This window comes from Ornithodoros turicata, chromosome 1 (assembly GCF_037126465.1).
Source record: "Ornithodoros turicata isolate Travis chromosome 1, ASM3712646v1, whole genome shotgun sequence".
Lineage (NCBI taxonomy): Eukaryota > Metazoa > Arthropoda > Arachnida > Ixodida > Argasidae > Ornithodoros > Ornithodoros turicata.
The window spans coordinates 39222162-39249275 of NC_088201.1; the positions used below are offsets into that span (position 1 = coordinate 39222162).

General features: G+C 44.7%; 1 protein-coding gene and 1 long non-coding RNA gene across 2 annotated transcripts in view; one reads left to right on the forward strand and one right to left on the reverse strand.

The window, feature by feature from the left end:
* The window catches only part of LOC135398421 (uncharacterized), a 92577-nt gene extending 67033 nt beyond the window's left edge, over positions 1 to 25544 (forward strand). Inside the window, exons 2-3 of the long non-coding RNA XR_010424102.1 lie at positions 15692 to 15760; positions 25509 to 25544. This is a non-coding gene — a long non-coding RNA (uncharacterized LOC135398421). The remainder of the gene's footprint in view (positions 1 to 15691; positions 15761 to 25508) is intronic.
* The window catches only part of LOC135378041 (thiamine-triphosphatase-like), a 204004-nt gene that overhangs the window by 129061 nt on the left and 47829 nt on the right, over positions 1 to 27114 (reverse strand). The window contains exon 2 of the mRNA XM_064610878.1: positions 26387 to 26459. The gene's annotated coding sequence lies outside the window, so the exon portion shown is untranslated. The remainder of the gene's footprint in view (positions 1 to 26386; positions 26460 to 27114) is intronic.

Here is a 27114-nt window from a genome sequence, read left to right on the forward strand (position 1 = left end):
GCTGCCGGATATTGTCACACTGTCAACGTGTTACTAACTGCAAACAGATCAATGAAACGTTCCTCATGCGGCAATAGACGGGCTGCACGAAGCAGTGCCAGCAACAACTCCGATTCTTGTTATAGTGTGTCGAACTCATGTTTCTTTTGTTTGCTATCTATCGAGTAGTACATCAACTTGTCGTGTACTCGTATATACTCGTCGTGTATATTAGGGAAATAGTTCGTTGTGTTCTTTTTGGCGTTGCGCTTTTTTTTTTTAACTCTTCAGTCACCGTCAAACAACTATTGCCATATACAGTGTGAATATCAAGATACGAGACAGCAGACAAAACAAGCGAAACATTTTGTCGCGCAAGCCAAAATCTTTTATACAGAAGGTCATATATTTTATGTAACTCCTCACCAAGAGACGAATTCGCGGATGACTTTTGTAATTTTTTTAACTTGCCCACCAGAATGCTGTTTAGGAGTACTTAAGTTAGTCTAGTCTCAAGTAGTTTAGTCTGATAGACATAGGGATTTGACCTCTTCGTAACAACCAAGCCGAAACAGGAAGGGGATAGATGGAAGGAACGAAATTTCGCGATTACCGACTCCGCTTTTCGCAGCTATAGAAACGAGTCTTCTTTTTTTTCTTTTTTTTTTTTCACATTCATCAGGTGACCAGGAGGACGTATTGTATGTTTCAGTTAATTAATTAGTTAATGTAGGCTGATTTTCACGAGAGATGTTAGAAGAACTGTAAATTGATGGAATGGGTGTGGGAAACCCTGGTGTGAGATTGTAACTCAAATTACCGTGTTGCACCGCGCAGATTCAAAGTTATTTTATTGAACAGTAATTTTATTTAGTCTAAGAAATCCCACGACCAAGCTGGCGTTTCTTAAAAATATCTCCTCGTGCCTGTAGCTGCAAACTCGCTATTTCTAAATTCCAGTACCTTCGCGAATATTCGGGTAACTGTGAGAAGCAATGAAATGAGCTATAGCTGCTAGATGCCTAGCTTCTAGAAATTGGGTACTAAAGGTTATCTATTAGACGATTCCAAGGATAAATTAAGTGCTGCTTCATTGTATGGCATTCATATGAGGTGTTGTAGCGGTATTTTCGCGAAATCGGAGTTTTTCGGGGTTTTTCCTTGCGCGTACATGGTTTACCAGACAGTTATCGGCGAATAGCAATTACAGTGTAATTTCAGTGTTGTGCGCGTCTAACGCAGCCTTAACAATGACAACCAATTGCGAATTACCAGTTTTCTGACATCACACAAGAAACTTTATTGCTCCACAGCGAGGGGATGGCGCATTCACGAAACCAACGAAAGCACAACTCATTCAAGCATACTGTAATAAATGCAAGCATACTTGCCGAGGTTCTTGTCAGACATTGCTGCGCTCTCTCAAAATCTTGATTTTCGCAAACGTAGTCCGAGGCCCTTTTCCTATTCCTTCCCATCTCGGGTGCCGCGGAAACACAGGACCGCCGTACGTGGAAAGTGGAGGTGTATGTACTGTCGTAATCTCTCCACTAAACAACTAAGGACCAGTGACCGAGCTTCTACTTGACGTCACGTCCCTAAAAGGTTCACAAGCGCAATGGGGCACCTACGGATTTCGACCAGCGCACCCGATCCGGGACAAAAGGATTGACCATGGAACACTCAATGTTGTCGCAGATCATCCAACCATAGTAAATACCAAGAAAAAAAGAGTAATAAAGGAAAGCCTGCTTGGCATGTTATTGGAATCTAAAGCTGGGCATGTGCAGCAATTTATCTGTCATGGTTCCTGGAATGCCCCTCTGTATTCAATGTTTTTCGATTAAAACCGAATGAGGGAAAATTTACCCGGCGTATGTTTTTCGGTGTTTTTCGATTAAAACCGAAAACGCGGAACCCTGGCTATGACGCATGTTCTATAACGGGCGCCGCGCGATTGTAAATACTTCCTTTGCAATGTAGACTAGAGTAGCGAAACCTGCTCCGCCACAACCGTAGCAACGCTGTCAATCTTTAGAACATCCGGAGTCATTCCTGCTCGTGGCTGTTCGATACCACACGCAGCAAGCGTGCGCTTTTTGCTGCTGCGGATGAAGAGTCGCAAATACACTCCTTCTCCCGAAGGCTCCATAGCAGCCGGTATACTCCATTGGCGGAAATCGCTTTTCAAGTTGAAAGTTAGATTGAATTGGATTTGAGTCAAAAATAATATGGAGGTTATGATTAACATTCCTCGGTATTCATGTATCCTTTGCTTTTCTGGCATAGCTGACAAGCTTCATTTCTACTCTAAGACGTAAAAAAAAAAAGAAAAAGGAAAGAAAAGTAAACAACTATGTTAGTATCTGCTGTTTACTTTGTTATCTTTTTTCCAGAAATTGCAGATGCAACGGGCACCTTTTATGTGCAACAGCAGCGACGTCGGGGTCCCTACGTAGCATATTGGGCATGTCTTATATCCGTATGAAATGTATTGAAACTTTCATCCTCAAAAGTAACAAATTCATTTGTGTATAACAACAACAACAAATACACTGATGATGATGAATGGGGAAATTCGCCAGCTGGGTTGTGGCCCACTACCCCAATGCCGATGAGACTGCATGAGATGTAAAATGTAGTCGTCCAAGCCTAATAACAGCTTAGCAGAGAGCTTCACACGAAGGAAATTTCTGCTATGCATTAAGCAAGCTTGGACTTCTACTTATTGGAATGGGTAACATAATTAGAATAAGTAATTTCCAAGGGCTTCCAAGATGCGTCCCCTTTTATATGCTGGTTCTAGTTTCTAAATGAACACGTTCTTTGTCGCCATTCAATACGGCACTGATCTCAGACGCGGTCCTTTTCTGCAGTGTCGAGCACCGAGTCAAAAACGGACAAAATGTAAAGGCTTCGCTTGGCCATTCTGGCAGTTTACCAGCATGAAATATCTGAAGCAACACTCCTCCTAAATACTTCCTCCAGCGCCACGTACAATTCGCGGTAAATATACAGTGTATCGCTGCGGCTTCTTGCCTCTCGTTTGGAGTACTCATGAGACGTTGACATCACTATGTCCTGATCAAAGCACGCAGGACTCCGTGGCAACCTTTCGTTTCCCACTTCAGTTTCCGAATAGGATTGTCTGGAAAGAGTGTTGCATATGAGCCGGTCGAACAAGCACTGTTGAACTTTTTTTCTTTTTTTCAAGGTCGCCCCGGCTGCATCAGGGGATTATTTTCAGACACAGCTCCTTGCCAATCACAGCACTAGTAACGTGAATGCACTCGGAAAACACACAATGAAACAAGGAATTGGCTGTATGTATTTCTTTGACACGGTGTTCTTTCCTTTTTTTTTGCTTTTCATTCTTTTTCTTAAGGTTTTTGCCATGGTTATTGCGTCTCTTCCTCTCGAAGGGAGGTTCGAAGACCATAATAGTCGTTCGAGAAGGAGGAGGGGGCGGCTTACAGTCGTCCGTCTAATGCAGTTCTCCCCTCGAGACCAGCGTCTTCTATACAAACGGCCATAGACACTTTGAATAGCTTTCGTGACGAACAAAGGGAGATACTTTTTTCCCCCTTCTTCTCGACTCGGGACCATGTTATTCGCTGTGCAGTTATTACAAGCACCCAAACAGCAGTGGAATTTCGCTTCTGGAGAATTTTCTATATCAGTTGGTGCATAGAGCGTCTGCTTCTTTTCGATGTACATGATTTTGGCGACTTCCATATCACAATAGAGAGGTGTGTTATTGTGCTGCACTCGGAGAGGCCATCCAGCTCACTCTACATGCACGGAACATTTTATCACAACGAGGATGTTCACTACATGCTGCTATGAGGAATCAAAATGACACTTCTATAGGTGGAAATCCAGTCTTACGAGCAATTTCAGCTGTTGCGAAAAAAGTACATAGAATCGCCTCGGTGATAGCAAAAAAAAAAAAAAAAAGGAATGCTGCCTCAAAGGGCTGCCAATGCGAGACTCGTACCACGTGTCAGGGCTAACATGAACGGCAAAATTGAAATACTATTTATTAGTTGTACGCGACTCGTCACTACAGGCGGGAAAAAGACTGGGATCGCCGAGTCATTTGCGAACCGTTGCAATTGCCGATGGACCGGTACGTACCTGCACGTACAGAAACAGTATTGCTAGCTCCAAAGTTTTTTTCCGTGTTAGCGCCGCGAAGCAGCTAGCTGCGAAGTGCAGCCTAATACGGTACTATGATCGAGGACTTCTAAATAAAAGACTCCCAGGGGAACGAATTCGACAACTTATCGGCAAGCTTCTTCTTCCTGACAACATCCATTCATTTTCCACGTCTTTTTTACAACTCGGTCTGTGTGCTCCCTCCACTTGAATGGCAGGCTCTAATGAACAAACAGACGTTTTGCTTTACTTTAACGACAGGACATTGGTTTATTGATAAACCGCTTCCACTTCGTATGTCTGTCTGTCTGCGAGGAGGATAAAGGGAAATCCCGAGAAGAAGCAGAGAGCAGATGTACCCGGGAGGTGAGGAGAGACAATGCCTGACAAGGCTCAGAACGCACAGCTTGTGAGCCGCACAAAAGACAGGACATCTTTGTATTCTGCAATTAATTCGATTGCCACCAAGAATGTGTAATTGCTGCGTAGAAGTCTTTTTATTATTATTTATTATTATTTTTTCGTTAGGGACTTAAGGCTGACGAGTTCGATTGTTAATAACCATGAAGATGAGGGACGATTGATTTAGATTTATTGATTGATTAAAACAGAAAAGTATGCAGATGTGAGTCCCGACAAGGTCGTGACAGGCTACTCCAGGACACGTCAGAGAAAGTAGAAGAACGAGGCAAAAACCCAAAGGAAAAGCAAAACAAAAGCATCCCAAGGTGAGGGACGAATTAGGGTCGTACAAAATATCGTTTCCTTTGCAACACTTGCCACATTTTGGTGATTCTTCGCGCCAAAATACCTTCATAAATCGTGTCTTGTGTGGTATCAGTGGGGTCAACTATAATTAAAACTTAAAACTCCTTAATTTTTCACACATCATAATTGCGTCAATGATAGTGAAGAACAAAAAAAAATCGTCCATCCAGAATGTCCATATCGTGGACCACAGTGAAGAGTACTTTTCGCCAGCTGGTCACAAATCGAGGGAGCCTCTGAGCAGGCTACGGCCATTATGTCTTACCGCCCCCGTCATGGATATGACATAGCGTCTCCCAATATAATATGGGGAATAAAATACCCCCTCGTGAAATTGTTGTAATAATTCCAACCTGGCGCGCTTACGCATGATATCGCGTATCCCGCTGCTTTTCTGCGCTAAGCATTCAGGCGTTGAAAAGATATGTCACATTCAAAGTGAATCTCTCTCGTTATCTATAAAATGAAGTTTATGCTGATCGTCAAGCTTTACATCACATCGCTCGCCTTGCTGGTTTCGTGGGCAAGAGCTTCGGACCTGACGCTCCATGGTCTGCACAGGAAATTGTAGCATGACCTGTGGCTGTCAGAACTTTCAGTTACCGACGTATTTATGTGCATGACTTCATGGTTTCTTGGCACAACACGTCACAACCGCTGGTGCTTACCCTATACAGCATATTGCCATGAGATATTCACTTGTAATGGTACTGTTGATGATTATATAGTTTACGGCACATCAGCGGAAGGGTTGGCATATTTCGCCGCACTGAGGGTGATGCCGCAACAGGGGATGTTATGCCAAACGCTTAACCATAACACAGTTTGCAGTTTAGACAGTGGTAGAAGCATCCATTTACACCACAGTAGAATCCTGAATCTTGACGAAGTGCCAAGGTAAAAAAACTTCGTCGAAAGCTGAACGCATTTGATATTTGCTTGCCCAAGAGCAGCAATGGATTTTTGTAAATCTTCACCTCATCTGGGCAAGTGGCGATGCGTTCTCAGGACAACAACAAATACACTGATGATGATGAACGGGGAAATTCGCCACATGAGTTGTAGCCCACTATCCCAATGCCTACGGGACTGCATGAGAGGTATAATGACAATGAGGTGACGATGGGGGAGAGACGGTAGGAAGGCTGCACATCAGCATTAAAGGACATAAAGGAGACCTGTGTCTTGCAGAAATTCCAGGAAAATCTGCAGGGCGTGACGGTGTTGCAGGATGTCGCAACAATGTTCTCAGGAACAATGAGTGGTATTATGGACTCTACGAATGCTGCAAGTATATTGCCTGATATAGATGGTGCTATGCGCGGTGTACATACGTCGCCATGGTATGTGGATGCTCTTCATATTTTCACAGAGCTGAACATTCATGAACATTGGTGTACACGTGTGTTCCCACACATTACGTCCTGTGCTCACTTAGTGCTTCACCAGCTATCTGCCACCCTTTCGGCTCGAGCGTCGTTCTCGCTTAGCGAATTGGCACCTTCAGTGCGACCCGATGCACTGAAGCGTTATGACAGCTGTGATTACACTGAAAAGAAATTATGTAATATGAAGTCCAGTGTATCTAACATTGTAAAATTGCGGTCCATCGCTTTTGAGATTCATTGCGCTTCATAGCGTTCGCTCTTTCTTTTTTTTGTGTGTGAATCGCTATTATGAGGATTATTTGTGTCGCTTATCCGCGGGCTTACTTGGTACTGTTCGGGGTCTCCTGGCAATTGGCAGCATCCTCCCAAGACAGAGCTGTGTGACGGGATATTTGACTGTCTCAACGAGCTCTCATTGGTCTAATGGTCGTTCGCCTTGGGACATGATTCATTCCGCTGTTTTGCCCTCCTATTTATCGCGCTCTCAGTTCGCTACTCCTCCTCACTCATCTCCCTTTCGCCTATTGCACTTTCCTGTCCGCGGGAATTGAAAGACGTTGCTGCACAGTAGCCGATAGCAGAAATCACATTTGGATAGTTTACAGCCAACACCAGAAGTCGTTGCACTAACGCCCGTAATTACCGAAGCTTGCAAAAAGCCTGCTTATACACTCTACGATAAGCTACAGGGACGGGCACGCTCTAATTAAAGAAAGCGTAAAAGACGCGGGTGACAATTTTCTCGTTTAAAGCTCGGCATAAGAGTGCCCCCTAAAGGTTTCGTCATAATGAAAAATGCATTTCGGCTTTTAATCGTAGCGCACTGTAGAGCACTAAATCCCACATGACATCACCCATGTAGTGATAGAGAACTCAGATACGCGCCCGCATGCACATGATGGTGAAGCGGGCTCTGCCATCAACCTCTGCACGATTGCATTTGTGGGGGAGTGATTATGATTAGGTAAGATGATTCAATTGCCGTTAAAGCTCGGCCCCGGGAGTGGTCTGTGCCAGGAAAATCACTAGGGAACAACAACAACAAATAAATCCTGACTATGGCCTGGGGTGATCACTAGGGAGACCCTGCTACAGGCACTTTCATGCCTTGCTAGAAAGCTTACTGCGCAAACATATATTTCTAAATATTTTAAAATAATTCTTTTTGAGTACCCTTTGGAATAGCCACTAATGCACCTATAGTGCGAAGATGTGCTAAATAGCACACTATCATGTAAGAATATTTATTCGGGGCATATTTGCTTATTTATCATTTTACTCATTTATTCGCTTATTTGTTAACTGCAAAGTAGATAGAAATTTTTGCAGTTCTTGCAAAGTCAGTGCACCATGGACTGACACAGAAGCTTGGGCATACCGCTTAAATTATTTATATCGTCGATACATATATTCGTCTAAGAAGCATACCATTTTCTAAAGTACACATCAAGCCGTGCATATTTGTATTATAAAGTTGTACAATATTTCAGAAAAGTTCCAATGAAAGTTTCTCCAACTAGATAAAACACACAGCAATAAAGAAGGAAATGAAACTCGTCCTTGATGTACGTTACTTTGTTTGTTGAAAACCATAATTAACGATTCTTCAGAACTGCCAGTTCGAATTCCTGGCGAAGGTACTCGAGCAACGTGGAGAACTGCCCCGCTGCGGATTACCACAGAAAGACTCCAAAATCTCGCCATCAATAATAGGCCCCTGGCAGAATATATAATCTTTTCCAAATGAGTCCTGTTGTATATTATTACCTTAACAGAGCTCGAAAACTCCCATCAGATCATTCACTCACCGCAGCGATAATCTCTCTTAATTCCTGGAATTCGGACGTCTCTAATGCGGATGTTACTGAGTACTTTCCTTTTAATCCACGCCTTGCACACTCTTCGAACTTTCGGGATTACCATTGTGAATTTGGAAAGGTAATATTTTCTAGGACTGTCACTGACCAAACGAAAAGGTTTTCTTCTTTCTCGAAAGAAGTGTTAAAGAAATAAATGAAGTAATGGCTTTAGAAAGGCTGATTGGAGGAGCGGATATGCCACGCGGGATCGCGTACTTTGCAACGTTATTGTTGCCGTGAACCGTGTATAATACGGTTTAATAAGCTACTTGCAATGTTTCCGTTCGAGAATTCTTACTATAGTGACAGTAACATGTAGGGAACTGCTGGGTGACTTACGAGTCAGACCCAAGCCGTTACGCATTCATTGTGTGTTTCACGGTTCAAGAAGCACTGTTTCATTCATGTCATGTTATATGCGTGTAGATACATCAAAATTACAGTACAGAATTGTGAAAACAACTGGGCAAGCAGTGCTTATATGCAAGGCGTTTGCATCTTCAATCCCTTCAAAAACGTCACGAAATGTTGTCTGGCATCTCACTACATACGTATAGTGAGGCTATTCTTAGTTATATTTGGTATAGTATCATGTAGTATAAAATAATAAAATAAATAAATATAATATACTTTTGGTGTATATATAATTATTCCCGATCGTTTCCAAACAGATGCAAGTGTCTGATCAAGCCTGTGCACGATTACGGTCGCGCGCGAACGTTACGAACGGGAAAATATACCATCTTGCCTTACATAGGATGGTGCACCAAAACTAATGTTTTCTTCATTTGGAAGAACGCAAACAGATACTGGTGAAGCAAATGGCCAGGCCGCTGAAAGTCACCGGGCAACATTTTGTCGTATCGCGGCAAGAATGAAAAGATATGAAAGGGACGTATACCCTCTACGTAGAACATGCTGCCCGAGCTTCCGCAAACGAAAATTTAGAATCTATAAGGCACAATGCTCGCATGTTATACCAAGTGATTTGGTGATGTAAAAGAACTTGCCTTTCCTTTTGACGTTTGCGTTGGCGCTCACGGGGTACCGAGCAGGCAGGAACTTAACGGCGACGTTGCAGAATTGAAAGCTCGCATTCGCCTTTAATGGCACTCAGATCAATAAGAACCTCGCTTAACCCTTCTGGGCTCCGAAAGACTCCTCTGGGTCCAATTCTTATTGCACTCGGCTGACAGCGAACTTAGAAGTCCCTGAATTTGTAATGGCGACCTTTCGCTTCTTTGAACTGAATCATTAACGGTACTTATAGATATAATTGGGGCTCACATTCTTTACTCCCATACTTTGCATTGGACAATACCCAAAGGGTTCGACAGGAGTGAAGATGGCGGAGGGAAGCATCCAATACCTTCGATAAATAGTTAACGCACTGATCGGATCCCTCGGGGTTCTTTTAAGCACTGACTCATCGCTTCGGAATGCCGTTACCACAGTGGCGAGCTGGTCGGAAGTTGGAAACCATAGTAGACCTGCTAAACGCCAAGGTTCATGAGCAGAGCTGAGCTGAAGTAAATATGTATCCGTACCTGCAGACGTGCCACCCGTAACAGCTTCGCGTGACGCGAGTATATCAGCCCTACTCACGGTCCCAATACCGGGTACACCAGCATTTTCCCCGCAACCTGCAACGATACTTAATTTAAACCCGCAAATAGGAAAACTGCCGGGTATACTCGCTCCCATGCTGACCTATATATTTATCACACGATAGTCGAAACTGTCAACACCGTTATTTCTACGATACCGTGACAAGAAAAATTTCGTATTGCTTTTGAGCAGAGTTGTGCCTAACTCGTTACAAGTAACTCGTTACTTGGTAACGGTTACTTTTTTTGGTAACGAAGTAACGATTCAGTTACTTTTTAAAAAATGGTAATAGTAACGGAATCAGTTACAAAAATTGGTAACTGGCTACTGACGTTACTCGTTCCTTTTCTTGAGCGCGGGGGAGCACATTTCGGCACTCCGTGTGGCGCAATGCGTGCAGATTTGACCTGCGTGACGTGTGACTCAAAGTATTATTGCAGTCCCTCACTGGATGTGTTGTTGTCCTTTCTCTTATTTCCGTAAACTCCGACCATCACTCCTTCCCAATTGTGCTATGGCTAGAAAAAACGCATTTCGACTTCTAGCCTTTTCTGGTCTTTGCTAAGCTTCAGAGCGCTCTAAATTATGACGCAGCCCCTCGTCTGTTTTTGGGAATCGTTGGTGATCGGTGGCCGAAAACCAGTGTTTTTTCTTATGTTTTCGTAATCTCCGATTCCCCCCCCCCCCCCCCCCCCCACACACACACTTCGGAAATAAGGGAGAAGGTCTAGGCAAACTGATATAGATTCATGGTAACGGGCCGAGAGACACGGAACACGAAGGACGGACTACAAATTTCGAGTATCAGCGTCTTCTGAAGTGCAATTCCTCATTACTAAAGAGTTGAAGGCAAGTGATGGCATGTTTGTTGACTCCTTTAACTATGCTGCGGTAACGTAAAAGTAACTCGTTACCTGTGAGTAACGAGAACTCGTTACTTTTGTAAGTTGGTAACGAGTAACGTATTTAGTTACTTTTTTTCTGAAGTAACGGGTAACGGTATTTAGTTCCTTTTTTTCGGTAACGGGCACAAGTCTGCTTTTGAGTAACTGTAGTTTTGGAGGCACTTGTCATGATGAAAACTGGGGATAATACCGAAATTAATGGGTAGCAACACACACACACATGTTAGATGATGATGAGATGGGCGATTCACCGCCGTTGTTGCGGTACACTGCCCCGTTTCTTTTGGGGAACGAATGAGGAGATGATGATGGAAAGGGTACTCTTAAAGATATGTCTCCAGTCCGGTGGAGCGCAAGAACTACGCTATATAACACGAAGGCCTTGCATCTGGTGGGTATAGCGTTCGACCACGGTCAGAGAATCTGTGCGAGGTCGAACGGCCGTTGGTCAAAACGTTGCAGACCAATTTCCTTTAGCGTACGCGCTTGATGATGCTGGTAAGTCAGCAAGAAGGTGGTAGAACTGCGGGTGACGCAGGTATACCCGCACTATACCCTCGACACAGTGCTGTTAAACCCACAGCTTACCCGCAACGACACTGTATTTATACCCGCAAATCGCAAAACTGCGCGGGTATCTGCGGGTATTCCCGCGCCCGCCTACCAATATCCATGCACTTATCCATGTTTCCCATGGCCACCTATCGCGGCTGTCCAGTTAAGCAGCATGTTTTCGAAGAACTGATCAGACTAAAGATTATTATAAGACTCATTTGATACGAAGGCTAATTTTAAATTTGGATGAATAAATACATGAATGAATGAATAAATAAATGATTGAATAAATAATTGAAATATTAATGAAAAGCGTAAAAAAGAAGTCACCATAGCGACCTGACGAGTGCACCGCTCCCAAACAAAGCAATTGGCATTAACGGCTACATGTACGAGGGTGGTTCAATAAATACCCTTGAAACTTCAATTCGCATTCGGAACTCTGATACTTAATATTGTTGCTGCGGGTAGTAGTGAAGGTCTTCCACTCTGTATGTTGGGTTTGGCGACCACCGCGTGGCACGTGCAAGCACGGAACAACTGATCAACAATGGTTGCCCAGCTCCAGGTTTGGACCAGGAAGGAACAACGGTCAATAATTCGTTTCTTTATGAGCGAAGGTGCGAAACCCGTTGACATCCACCGTCGCATAAATAAGGCATGTGGTAGAGCCTGCATATCACTGCAACAAGTCTATGAATGCACGCGTAAGTTCGCAGGAGGCAACGCAAATGTGTTGGACTAGCCGGGACCTGGTAGCCCGCGCACTGCTGTGGCGGCCGAAGCTACCGATGCTGAATAGCCTTTTGGCACTGTAGCGTCTTGCACAAATAATATCCATGCACTGCGGTCACACATTACATTGAAGTTGTTCTTATCATTCAAATATCGAAGGGACTCAAGGTGCATCGCTTGTCTTACCTTATCTTGAATTGCCATTTTCCTTTCAACACGGTTGTCAGATTTATACATCTGCTAGATGTCCGTTCTGAACTTTAATAATAATAATTGGGGGTTTACGTCGCGAGACAACTGAGATCATGAGCGACGCCACAGCGGTCGGTCTGTGGATTGCTTTTGCCCACCTGAGGGTTCTTTAACGTGCGATGAAAGCTCACCTATTTAACGTCCCTCGCGGAAGACGGCGTGTATAAGCAACTTGTACCCTGCCAACAAGTTGCTGGCGTCCTCGGCCGGGTTTGAACCCGCGATCTCGGGATCAGAAGGCGAACACGCCACCGACTGAGCCACCGAGGCCGGTTGTTCTACTTTGGTTCTCTTCGTTCTACTTTGAAATCTCAGGAGGGCGAAATTCACCCACACGTTGAAGAAATAGCTCCACAAATTACTCATTGGTTCAGTTAAATGCTGTATGCCGTGAACGAAGAATACGTTGCATACTGTACGAACGCGGACTGTGCAGACGAGGACGCGTGTGCTACGTTTCTATTCCTATGGTGCTTTATTTACCAATGAGCTGGAGTAAAATTAGTGTCGGGCTGAAATTTAATAGAGTTGTTCCGTGGCGCAAAGAGCGCTGGGACCACAATCAGCTTCGTCCAAGTTAATTAATGCGAACAAGCTCGTTAATCCTAATCGCAACAAGTCTGCAGCGCTATGCCTCGTGCTGAAGAGAGCGCATTCGGCTGCTAAGCGCTGATGCTTTGGCTAGACTGTGGTCATGTGAATCCCAAGTGCATTGTTTTCCATGACTACTATTCAGTATCTGTAATTATGGATGTATCTAACGTGCACTGTGCTATGCTTTAGGGGAGGGTTAAAGAGCATTAGTCTTTGCAGCATGCCCTGCATAGAAACCGCGACAGCGTAACAGAAAAGAAGTGTTCGGCTACGTCAGGCATGGCTGCGGTACTTTGAGTACTTGGGTACTTTGAGTCTGACCAGCGGCATGGCCAAGCGGGTAAAAGCATCCGCTCGTTGGTGGTAGGCTAGGTCGTGCTGAAGACTGGGAGGTGGTGTGTTCGAATTCTACAACCGACTGTGCTGTCTGAGGTCTTCGCTGAGTTTTCCGGCAGACTTTCCAGATGAATGTTGGAACAGTTCCCCTTGAAGTCGGTCCAGGACGCATACTAATCGCCCTGTCCTCCACTCCTTCCTGCTGTCCTTTCTCCATCTGTCCACGTGCGTACGCCGCTCATACCCACAGTTGCTTCGCGGCGCTAACATGGAAATAAATAAAAAAACTGCGAATTCATTAGGTTGGAGCGTGGCCTCTGAAAGACCTGATGCAACCTTTGGTGTAACACCCTGTCCAGGGAGTCAAAGATATTCCTCTGGTGGAAAGCCTTCCGAGGAACTCTCAGGAGAGTTTGAATATGACGTCATAGAGGACGCTGCACACGTCATTCAAGACTCTACTAAATAGAGAGACCACCGCCGTATCGTAGAACCGTTGCTGGCCCATCTGGATAACCGCCCTTTCAGCACCGAAAAAGTTATGGGATGCTGGCCAAGTACCGGCCATACACGCAGTTATGGGATTATTGAGATCATGTGACAGAGGACAGAGTACATTGTTCAGTGTGATGAGGGCCATTGGTGTATTTATTCTACGTTCATTTGAACTATTATTTCATTTACTGGACTCATTCATCAGGTGGACCCAGCTTGTTTTGTTTTGTTTTGTTTTTTGTGTGGTTTTCTTCTTCTTTTGTTAATGCCTCTTGGTCATCTTGATTGATTGATTGATTGAAAGAAAGAAAAAAAATGGGGATCTTGGTCATCTTGAGGTAGGGTTTTCTATTTTCTTCTCTATTCACGAGTACTGGAGTAGCCTGACCCAACTTCGTCGGATCTCACATCTCCATATTTTTTATTTCATCAATCAATCAGAGTTTGAATATATCTCCGGCTCGTCCTCCTGATACACAAGTTGTCTATATTTTTTTGTTTCCGCGAGGCCTTACGTGCCTTGTGTGCGTGGTACGCTTGCATTCGTTCGACGTGAGGCCACGGTACGCGAGGACATCCTAGGTACAATTTCATATTCCTCTTGTTCTACCCGAAATACACTTTGTGGGGAACAAAGTAGCCTTCGAATACTTCCTCACTTGGACAGCTCTGTCGGATTGAAGTTCATATCTAGACCAGAGGTCGTCACTTGTGACTCATGCTCACTCATCCCCAGCCCACCTCCTTGTTTGCTCAATCATGCTTACTCATCTTCAGCTCAGCTCCTTTTTTGCTCACTCATGCTCACTCACTCCCCACACAGCTCCCCGTTTGGTTACTCATGCTCAACTCATTCGTCACACTGAGCATGAGTGAGCATGAGTTAGCATGAGCATGAGTTAGCATGCTCATGAGTGTGAATTTTGTCAGGTATGCCACGTTCCGCCGTGTAGCAGCTGCAGGCGCTTTCACCATGAGACTGCCCTTCGCCCATGTTCTTCTTCTGCCATATTGTAACTGTTCAGAATATCGAGAATGACTTAATGGGCTGTCATGATGATTAGGATGATAGTGGGGAGCGACCCACTTAGTGGTACTTGTCCGGCTAATCGGTAATCCGGAGACTTTCGTTACCGCTCACTACAGCTCTCCGTTTGCTCACTCACGCCCTGCTCAGCTCTCCATATGCTCACGCATGCTCACTCACTCCCGCTCAGCGCTCCGTTTGCTCACTCATGCTCAACTCACTCGCCACATTGAGTATGAATGAGCATGCTCATGGTTGAGTTTTACCGACGTATGATCTAGACCAGGCTCCTATATTGCTATGTAATGCTCGCCCCCGTCGGATTTCGCATATCCTGGCATGCACGCATCGTGTGTCAATATATGCCCTGGCAAACTCGTGCCCTCTTGGGCTCGTTGAATAATTTTCACACCGCTAAATGCGACTGGTAACATTGCTTTCGAAGGTTTTGGCCGGGAACAAGATGGAGCAGGTAACAAATCCTGTGCCTTCTTGAATGTATTCCGGAAGAACGTGGCGCATGGCAGGATGTCGTTACGTCGCGCACAGGTGCCTGTACATCTCGTGCCTGGCACATGTGTACATGCCGACATGTAAGCGACGGTTTTGCCGAGTCTCTCGGTTCGCTCATTCATTTGTGGATGATGCACCGTGGTCTTGTGGTACGAGGTATGGCTAAGTTTGAGTGTTTCCTGGGCACCTTCAACTGCAGCTGTTTCTTCCAGAAGGACTTTTGTCTTAGAGTGTTAGATAGCCTGTTGCGACCGTTGAATAATCATCAAACGGTTTCTGGAGGGTGTCAAAGAAAAAGTGCTTAGCTGATTCGTTCGTATTTGCTAAAACGACGCTAAGGGCAGATCGATTGACTGCAGGCATTGGGATGGCCCCATGGTTTAGTTCTTATGTTGATGACACTCCCTCCGCATCTTTATGCAATGGTGAGTCGTCTTAGCTAACTTTGGCCTGTGGTACTTTTCGCTTATTTCTGTCTGTGTCTGTCTCTTATGTGTCCAACGTTTGTCTCCATTCCAGATGGCCTCAAATGGGCTCGTCGTGGACGTCAGAGTTTTACAGCGCATGTCTCAAGACACAGCACAGGAGGTAAGTTGTGTCTCCGTGTTTTTGCTTGGTTGGTTGTGCCGTTATATTGCCGAGGCCTGCTGATATGGCAGCGTCTTGCTGAGGAGGGCTTGTCCCTCCAGGCTTCATAGTGAACTGCCGACAGCCTCATAGCGTGTGAGGGAAACCTAGGGAAACGGTCAGACAACACAGCCAGTGTAGAGATTTGAAGCTGCATCAGCTCCAAATTTCGGTGCCGAAGGTGGTTGCGCTAACACTCATCCACGGATCTTACGCCACGTTACGCTCCCGTGCTACTCGAATGTACTGTAGATATTCGAGAGTGTTAGTTGACCGTTGATAACGTGGCTTCCGAAGTACCGTATCTACCACACCCAATCTACGGATAAGGTGTTGAGCAATGCACGCTGCCATTGTCTCCGGTATGCACGATAACTTAATGGTGACGTTATCAACGGTTTACTAATATTATCTATTGTTAATGTGTGTAGTGAGTGAGCTATGCCAGACTCCACCAGTAGAAGGGTAATGCTATTCATTTCGAGGGGCCCTTCAGGCCAAGTAGCGAAAAAGAAAAAAAAAAAAAAATTGGCCTGCGACCATTGGAAGGGCCATCGTACAAGTTGTGGGGCAGTTCTCTGACGGCCTGGACAACGGAGAGGCGCTATTTCTTTTGTTGAGTTGTTCTTTCTTCCACTTCCACAGCATTCTGCTGGCATACCCTATGCCTTGTTTAACACCGTGTTAGAGATCGTACAGTGGACTCACCCAATATCTTATTACTGGACTGCGTGTGATTTCCATTTCGCGATTTTATTTCATTTTCGCGACACGTCATTGTAGTACCGGTATGGTCTGCAGGCTGGTCCCTAGTTCTTCGCATGCGGCTCGCTGGGCATCATTCCATGCGAAGGGGGCGCCGTCGTTTGTCTGGACATTATGCTGTGATGTAATTTTGGAAAAATATGGGATGAGGCAGCAATAGTATGCACAAATGCAGAGAAAACTTTGTACCTGCTTAATCTTCCAGGGCACTAGAAAGGTAGACACAGTAGCCATCTTTTCAGGGTCTGGACAAACGCCGTTGCTACAGACAAGCTGTCCCAAGCATTTCCTTTTTTTTTATTTTTTATTTTTTTAGCTCAACCGAATTTTTTGTGGTTTCAGTGGCAGTCTTGCTGCTGTGATAACTTAGAGACCACCGAGTGTTTCTTGCGAGGAACACCACGTCATTCCGGTAAACATACAGGTTAGCCATTTCAGTCTCGCCGGGACACTGTACATAACCCATTGAAACGTGGCCGGAGTTGTCCAAATGTAAGGACGTCTGCTTAATATTGTAGAGGCCATCGTGTGTAATAAGTTCTGTTTTCTCATGACCTTGTTTGTGGACTTCAACTTGCCAATATCCGGTCTTCAAGTTCATGACGAGGAAATCGTCGCATCTTCTAATTAAGCAAACGTGTCATACATACGTGGTAGCGGATAATCTTTTTATGTACCGTACAAACTAGATTATAGATCGAGTCGGAAAGCATCTTCTTGAATTAACAGTGTACTGCAGCCGACTTCTACTTCGACTGCTGCCCGAAAGTGCAGCAAAGCAACACGGCAGGAGCGACTGTCACAGTGGAGTAACATAAGAAAAAGAAAAGTCAGAGGCCAGAAAGCAAGATGCGTGACTATACCGTAACTTTCCTCCCAATTACCGGTATGTAAGACGAAGATCCACTTTTTGAAGAAAAGAAAAGGTCCAGAGTATATTCCCGTTTACACGGAACTTGACTTCGGCTAATCGATAGATTTTGAGACTTTCGTCTATCTCCTTTGCCAACAAAACAGGAGACGGCTGCGAACCGCTTGAGGGTTGTATGATGTCATAGTTGAGCGGCTGTTTCACTTCACTTGGAATTGGGCCTGGTTCTTTAGGTGGTATACGCGATACGGTATGCGATCAACTGGAGGGAACGATGACGCTATGACTTCGCAGCATGTGTCTGCCTTTCCTTGATGGTGTAGAAAATTGTCCTTCAAATCATATGGCACAGTGCTTGGACAAAAGTTTACTGAGCACCCGGAACCTGTCATCCTTTTCCTCGTCGATACTCTGGCGGAGGATGGAAGCCGGCATGGGCATCCGTTCAGAGGGGTGAACCAGTTAAAGTCCCTGGAGGCCTTACTGCTGACCTTAATGGGATGAGAGTAATCCAGGGACTTCAAATGACGCCGCTGGGTATTCCATAAGTCTTTGTCCAGCACTGTACTTTCTTGAAGGCCTGAAAATGAGTGGTATTGATCAAGCAGTTCGGGGTTCCAGTCAAAGCCGTAAACGTCGTATTCGTTAAGTCTTTTTGGTGCCTATGATGCAAGCGTTCCTGCGGTCACGCATACGTCTGTTGGGGCAGTTACCATTGTGCCCTTCGTGGGGTGCTGCGATTCTTGGAACTATAGCACTTGTAAGAGCAGCTCCGTGCGCCCGTGTCTCAGTGGTACAAAGCCTTCTACAACACCGATGCCACTTTACAGGAGGCGTTGAAGACTGACTTCGATAGCCAAATATTCATCCCGTGCACTGTCAGACGTTGTAGACACGAAAGCTGATGGTAACAGAAGCGTGTCGACTGACTCGATGTCGCTTCTGCAAATATCGGGCTTGCGTGTGAGTGTGTGCGGTTCTGACACCGCAATGCTTATGGGTCGAGAAACGAGAGCTGTCCACTGAGTGACGTGGGTGTATGCTACGTACTAAAAAGTCAGCCGTAAAGTAGAATCGTAAGTTTGCTTGGAAGCTTCGGTGGCTAGCGCACATGATCGCGACGTCTGCATGGCGTCTTGCTTCCCCTACAAACTGCGTCTATGTAAGTGGCATAATCTAACACCTCTTCTAGATGACAAAACATGCCCTGGCATGAGTTCTTGAAGGATATCTTTCAGTGACTGCACGTAGTACACCAAGCGTGGCGCTCAAGAGGCGGCCTATTCGACCGGTGGTGGATTGAGATGACGCCGTTTTCTTCTCGGTATTCACAACATTATTCAAGAAGCCTTCGCTTGAAGCCCGCGAATTCCAGAACAGGGCTTAGAATACTTCTTCTTTGTTGCCCCTCATCATTCGCCACTCTTCCTTTCGCTCGAGTGCCTTATACGTACCCCTGTCACCCCTTATACCCCTGGGCAGTGATCAATGATCACTGAAACCAACGGTCATTGAACATGTATACGTAGCGTCAGCGAGTAACGTGTAAACCTGTCAGGAAGCATTGGATCCAATGCTGTTTGAGAAGTTAGTTGATACGTGACACACTTGATGGCGCTTGCGTGTTCAGTGGCCATTGGTTTCAATGATCATTCAAGAAGTGTGGGAGGGCTATACAAATGTGCGGCGAAAAGCACGTAGGATGTCCTTGACGGAGCTTGCGTCACTTTCGTTGGGCAGCTGTACCGGACTTTCAACGACTGCTCGCCATTCCTTGTCCGTATAGATCGAAGCCCAAGGCCTTCTTCTTGAGGGCATCCCAAGATTTAAATGACTATTCTCTGAACCACCTTTTCGCGAGAACCTCCAAGGAGAAGTGGGCGTTAATGAGCCTTTGTTCTTCAGTCTAGAGCAGCTCGCATTGGTCTACCTCCACATCCTCGAAGAGCTCGTAATGAAATTCCCTAGCTGTTTGTGCATGAGCTACCGACGCTGTGGAAAAGCCCTCTGTCTGTGTTCCACCGTCGGCGGTCTTGGTGCGATCTTACGCCGTGTGGGGATTCTATGTGGCGGTGCTTTGAAGGTTGCCCAAGTAGTCGAGTCTTCCACTCTTCCAATGCTGAAGATCTTTCAAGTTAGGTTATAACATAAGTCGGTGCCCTACTAGAAAATGTACCCTACTAGAACGACATCTTGTCGAACACTTATTCTTGGTAAGTGTTACATGCAGCGATTGACGCGACAGTTGCAACGACTTTGTGCAGGACAAACCTTGCTCCAGTGCTGCTCGAACACGCTGTAAATTTATTGGCGCTCGGGCTTCTCATGGCGCCTTTCTGTTTTAGACACTGCCGGTGGCTCTCTACTGTCTGGTCGGCATCAAAATGCTGTGGCGCCGTGACATCAGTTGATGGCGATCTTTATTGCCCCATCTTAATGTCTGCTGCTTCTGTTGGCCAAACGCTATTGAAATGAACGCCTCCACGGCTGCGTTGAGAGTGTTCTCCTGGCACCGTCGTTCCTGCTCCAACGAAATCCGCTTATGCTGCTGACATTTGATTGGGCAAGGAGTTAGGAAGGAATTGTATATTATGTCTATGCACGATAGTCTTTGGAATGTTGGCTGATGCTGCCGTCAGTGTAACGACTGCACGAACCATGTTACAAAAATGATGTCACATAGCACATAGCGGTGTCAAGTAATGCGCCGTTTGGAAGTAGTAAGCATCACACAAGTTTCGCCATCTGAAGTCAAGCCTTGTGCCTCGACTTCGCAAGAACCACAGATTTTAAAACCAAGACCAGCTTTCAAAATCAACAAAAACGAACGGGGAACACTTTGACGTTTCTTTATTCGGAAGCTATTGTATGCATGCTATTAAATTCGCTGGCACGCCTTCAACTCATTCTTTCCGGATACCATTAATATCTGCTGGACGAGACAGTGTTCGTTAGCTTAAAGCGTTAATCATAATTATCGCCTTTGTATCGAAGGAATGTAAGGTGGTCTGCATAATTTAAGGGCACTGGGGAAACTTTTGCCCAGCACGCCCCGTAAAATTAATCACACTGTATCTTAATTCGTAGTAGCTTCTTCAAGAGCTTCCTGTTTGCAGTATAATCCGAATGCAATATAATTTATAACGATAAAACATATATATTGCCGTAACCAGTTTTTATTTTCGTTATCGTAAGCACGCAAGAACTTTATATTAGTGCATACCGGTTACCGAATATTTATGGGAATACACGTGTACAGATTGCCTCAGGAACAGTTAAGCTATCATAATTTGTTCGTTCGCTGTTAATCATTTACCATCACGTGTTTCGTGGGTGTTTGTACGTACCTTTTGTACCCGTTTTTGTGTGATATTTGTGTGCTCGTGTTTTTATTGCCGCTAGTCCTTTTGTGTAGTTTGGAGTTTTAGGGAGAGTGTAGTTTGTAAAGGAGAACGGGTAACGACTCGTTGCTCTGTTCCCGGTGAAGGTAGTATGGTATCATATCGTAAAATAACACTTTTTGGTACCTACAGTTTTACCGGCAAAAGGGAAAAGAGAACGCCTTGAATGGAATGAAAGCTGATACATCAAAGCCACGTCTACAGCTCAAGTGGGGACGGAGTCAATTTTTATTGCCTCATTTTCGACAATCTGGCGACTGCCAGAATCGCACTTCATTATTCGCTGCATATTCAACTCCTTCCCATGCACCGAATGTGTGCAACCTGCGACCAGTTCCCTGCACTTTTCATCGTGCGGGCGCCGTCCCCAAGATCCTCTTACATGCTATTCTCCGCTCCGTCTTTGAGCGTTTTTCGAACAAAGCGCTTTGGAGGTGGCGGTTATCTGATTCCACGTCTGTCTGTCCCTTACTGTTGGGGGCGCTCCGTTGAGAGGTCAAAGTTATTACGGCGTTTATTATTTTTGCCGCAGTCATCAAGACTCTCTATGGCGACCCTAAATGTGGTTCGTCGTTGATGGGTGAAATCCTTGAGCAAGGGTATGGGGAACTTGCATCGCTGATTGACAACTTCGATGCGTCTGATTGCTTTGTGCAGCGGTGATCTGCGAATGAGTATTCGTCGGCTTTGTACAAAGGTCTCTTTCTGGCGCCAGGACACGCAGTCTGTAAGCGCTCTGTTGTCATTTTTTTTTTTCTACTTTTACTTCGCCCATTTCGCTTCTTTCCTCGGTAGATCTTAGAAATGATACCGCCATTGGATGAACGTGTACAGGGGCGCATTACTGGCGAGCGGTCGGAATGAATTTAAAAAATAGACATTAGTGACGCGTTCAAGCTACGTGGTGTTTCACCCTGCCCAACAACAACAACAACAGATATATTCTGATGATGAAGTGGGGAGGTTTTCCCCTGCCCAGAGGTCTCTAGATCTTGAGTATCTCAATGCTTCTTGTCATACATGCTTACACGAGCCAAGTCAGTAAAATTTCTAGGAGTAACATTGCACGGACATCTTTCCATGAACATGTCACTAACATAAGACGCAAAATGCTTCCAGGTTTGCAGGCCCCCTTAAAATCTAGAAGACTTCTTCCGGTAAATATTCTCATTAAGCTTTACTATGTGTTAATCCATTCGTTTAAAAGTTGCGGAAAAGAAATTTATGGGCTTACTTCTGGAAGTGATCTCCGGCCACTCTTAATTATACCAAAACGAGCCTGTACGTCTAATTCTAAACGTTCCGCCAGGGGGCTCTATCACATTCACTTTTCCACTGCTTTCGGTCATGGATATCTATACATCTAATCTATGAGATGATCGCTCCTCACCCCGTTCGTTTCACCCGTTTCACTTCTACATATTCCCTTAGAAGGGACGACATGCATCTGATTGTCTCAACCACGCACTAACTTTGGTAAGCAAGAGCTTGGTTTTGTTGGTGGTTGGTTGGGTTGGTTGGCATCAGCCCCCATCTAATCATCGTTTCTTTATATGTGCGTGTGTGTCGTTGTACCTGTGATCAGGAATTCGTTTCCGATAGATGTCAGGGAATTTAATAACGTGTATACCTTTAAATGGCACCTCAAAATCTTTCTTTTGCAGCGCGATCTCTAACGCGGCGGATACGGTGAATAATATTCCTGTGGTATAACTTATTCTTTGTACTAGTAGTGTGTAATGTTTGTGCCTACACTGTTCTCACCACCACCATTTCATTTCTTTTTTTCTCTCTCTCTCTCTGTTTCTCTTTCTAATATTGCACCCTGTAAGCTATGTCGTTCCACAAGATCTATCCAGGTATTTATCGTGCCTTTAGTTTCATAGTGTATATAATGGGACTGCAACACAGGCTTATCCTCGCAGTCCCACATCCAAAGTGTTCTCTGATGCAAGTGTTGAAATAAAATATTTTGAATTTGACTTATTCCCCGGCGATAATTTCAGTAATGTCAACCGCCTTAGCAGTCGACTGCTTCGGAAAGCAGTGTCTGTAACCTGAACAGAAACTGCTCTAAATATATTGCTTGCGAGCTATACGGTAATATCACACAGAAACCTGGGTGCGTCAGTTGACGTATTTATTCAACTTCCAATTGTGCGGTGATTTTTGGTACTCATTAGATTTACTAAGAATCGAAAATTATTGTTCCGCCACACTGGAATTAGTGGTGGTGGGGCTGCTGGTGAAAAGGCTTGCCGTTGTCGGCCTCACAGAGGTGGACAACGTCACGACTGACGCACTGGGAGAATGTGCGTCTTGGGCCGACTTCTAAGGGAACTGTGCCGATATATGTCTGAAAGCGCACTGGAATTGGACTTCGTCACTACACAACTGTGCGAGCTGTCAGAATGTCTCGATTTCATTCCAGGATCGACATCCCTTCTTTGTTGTAACACTCAAATCATATCATAACATATCGGAAGGTAGACGTCGATAGCTGCCGTTATGGTTCAGGGATTTTAAAACCAGGCTCGTTTAATGAAAATAACTATACGAATAAGAACTGTGGCCTAAAAATATTTCTCTTTTCTCATGTGCTTCCTCGTATGTCATTGCTCCATGACGTGAGGAAGACGTCCTCATTCTATAATTTCGGCAGAGATTTAAATGACATATTTTCGCGCCTTGCGACAACAAAAAAGTGAATATTAAAAAAATGAATCTGGTGTATGTCTTATCGGTGACAACAAGAACACAAAGACAGCGTGTTTGCTAAACGTATACATGATGAAAGAACGTGAAGCCGACACGGACGGACAACATGCTCATGTTTGTTTTGTCCGTCCACGTCGTCTTTGTGTTCTTTCATCATGTATATGTTTATCAGTGGAAATCCGTAGCTTCTGAAAGTACGAAACACTACACATAAAATTGATTTTGAGTAATCTCCGGCTGGAACTGTGGAAGTGTTCTTCTGGTCAACAAGCACACCGATCAATGAGGGCGGTACGAATGGGGATTTTTCTAGTCTGTAACGCCCTTAATTATCGAGAATTTGAGACTCGCGTGAGTCACAGTAACTTTCAGCAACTACCTAAGCAACGTTCAACCGATGGAAGGGCGAGGCCTGTCGCCGACTGTATCTTCTTCTGGTTCTTCAGAAACAAAAGAGTTTCATCATGCTCATAACGTTGCTTAGGTGCTTCCATGGGGCATATCCGGACAGTGCGAGCTTTTTAACCGAGGGACTAACAACGGGCAAACGCAACTGAAAGAGACAAATGGCGACTTGAGAAGAGTCGAAATCAATGTTAGAGGAGTGAAAGGAGACGCCGTGTGAGGGACCGTAAGCGGACGCTCATAATTGGCGCTGCCGCGTGCGTTTATTGCATCAGGCTCGGAGCATCCATGTCACCCTGTCGAGGAAGTTGCCTAAGACTTAAATGGCTCCAAGAAGCATATAGAGGGGAGAGATTCCTAATTGACAAATGGACTGTCACAAATGAAATCACTGTCCCTATTCTTGTTGCTACGAGCGCTGCGGTGCCAACCCACTGTGTTGCGTTGCCGTTCAAAACATTTCATGTATGCTTAGCGGGAGTAAAGCTGAGACACGTACTCTGCGTTATGCTGCGCTTAAATAACTGAGTCTCTCAGTCACATGTTTAGCAGTTTGTCTGCAGAAGTGGCAAACATCACGAAGGTCTTTGGGGAGAAATCTTTGTACCATATAACAATCTGTCAAAAGTATTGGAGTAGGAAGTACGGTCTACTTTAATTACATAACAAGATGGGGAGGAAGTGGTGTGCCAAACGCCCACGCAAACGTTCAGCAGGTCGGGATCACGGTGTGATAGAAGGTCTACAATGTAGCAAGGTTATTCATGTAGCCTATATTGTATTACAGCGCACCAAAAATCCACTGCGAGGGTTTTCTGTGATAGCTATGGAAGTGGTGGTGGTGATATTTTCACTTGCGATTGAAAAATGTACCTTGAGCGTGAGGAAATTGTGCTGTGTGTTTTTGTGTCGTCTTTCGGAATTTCCTCAGGCTCAAGGTACATTTTTCAATCACAATGCAAAACCAGTTAACTTACGTGACCCTTCACAATGTTCTCACTTCTCGTATAGTCGGAATGTGATTTCTTTTGCCTGGTTTCTGTATTGTTGACTGAGTAGATGAGTCACGAAAAAAGTGAGCCCATCTTCTTCCACGTTTAGCCCAGTATTTCATATACCCGTAATATTGCCTTTTCCCCCCAACAGAGCCAACAACTGAAGGTAGTTCTAAAGCTCTGCCTCATTGCTTTAGCACTTATTGGTTTGGTTTGGTTTTAAGGAAAAAATAAAATGACTTATGTATAACACTGCATCATGTGATTCAGAAGAGCGCCAACGCTTCACATTTAACACATCCCAAATTTTCGTTAGATCCCCTCTGTGTTGAATTTAACATATTCTAATTCCGTTTAACTATAATCTGGCAATTTAAATTTAATAACACACTCCAGTACCCTAGAACTTCTACACGGCCACTGTTTTCTAAAATAGCTAAAACTGGGATGCCGCCTCCGTATCAGATTAGTGTGATCAGCCAAACAGGGATGAATATGAACGACAGAGCTATCTACTACGTTCGACGCTGATGCTGACTGTTTCTGTTTGACAGATTTCAACAACAGAGGCGAAGAAGGAAGCTCAAGGCTTATGGTGAGTGACCATGATTAGCATGAATTGATTTCATGCAAACGTATTTTCCTCGTCTAGTTGTGTAAACAGCGTATCGCTAAGTTTCGTGTGTCAAAGTAAGCCAGAAACCGTTTGTCAAAAACAGAAAAACAAAGGGAAAATCGTGTAAGGGCTATGCGGTATAAGTGTGCACTTTGGGCGTTTTAGTGGATCGTTTTCACTCAAACGGTTCACGATCGCGGAGGACCAATGAGAAGAGGGAGTGACTCAGAATGGAATTTTCTGATTGCGCATCGACAAAACCGTTCGCGAACCGTATGAGCGGAGACTATTCACTAAACCTCCGTAAACAAGGTTGTTCTGTTCACGTGGAACGCTATTGCACAATATTTACTCTTGCCCAAGCACAAATGTCTTTCCTGTTTTTGAAACATCCACTCCAACTGCGCTGATTGCGCTCGCTGCATTTGAGAAATACACATTTTCACGAAACATTTACGTCATGTTACCATGAAGGGCAGAAAAAATGCAAATTCGCTACATAGGTTTAGCAAAAATTGAGATATGCGAATACCGCATTCGGGAAATTTCTTTCAATCACAACGTTCTTATATTGAGTGCCATGTCGTTGTGAGCTTCATAACTTACTGGCTTAGATTCACTGCATCTAAAAATTATCACGTATTTTCATTGGACAACAACAAATAAGTAATGATGATGCAGTGATTCATTGGACAAGCTCGAATGCCTGGATCTGATTCCCTGGGCCCGTCTGACCGTGGCTGACTACGGCAAATAGTTCCACCACCACCCTAGGATATATTAATAAATCCAGCGTAAAAGAAAATATTTGCTCACAATAGCTGACGTAGTAAACTTGAGGTGTTCCGGCATCACAAAGCAAGGATGCTCCTATGCTGCCTGCACGGCACTGTAAAAGTAAACATAAAACTTATTGAGTTGCCGCACGTGTAGCACTCACGTTGAAATTCCGTAAACACATTACAGAGAAACAGGCGCTCATTCAACCACTGCACGAAATAATGCGTTGTTCCAGCTGCAACATATGTTTGTGTGGTCCAAATTATTATCTTCATCAAAAAGAAGAAAAACGGACGATTGTGGGTAATAAAAAGAAGGCGACTTAACTCGCGGTAATGGAATAAAAGTGTTTATACACCGAGCAAAACGAGGAGGACAATCAAAATAAATGTAATAACTAAAAGAAAAAGAAGAGAACATGACCTAATTCATACATTAGGTCGGTGGTAGTGGTGGTGGTGTGCTATTTCCGAGTGGTCTGCCTCGCTCCGGCCTCGCTCGAGTAGACGGTCGACCAATCACGACAAAAAATGTCTTGAGATTCTGGCCAGCACAGCAACACGTTCAAGCACCGCATGTTATAGTGTGCGGTGCGGTTAGTACGCACACCGGATACGCACACCGGATATGGAACTCGGATTCGTCTACCGATGATACGGCTTGCAGATAACTCACGTCATTGTTTGATTTCGTTTTTTTTTTTTTTTTTACTTTCTTAAGTATGCTCTTATTTGGTTTGTTGTTTTGCTTTTCATCCATGCATG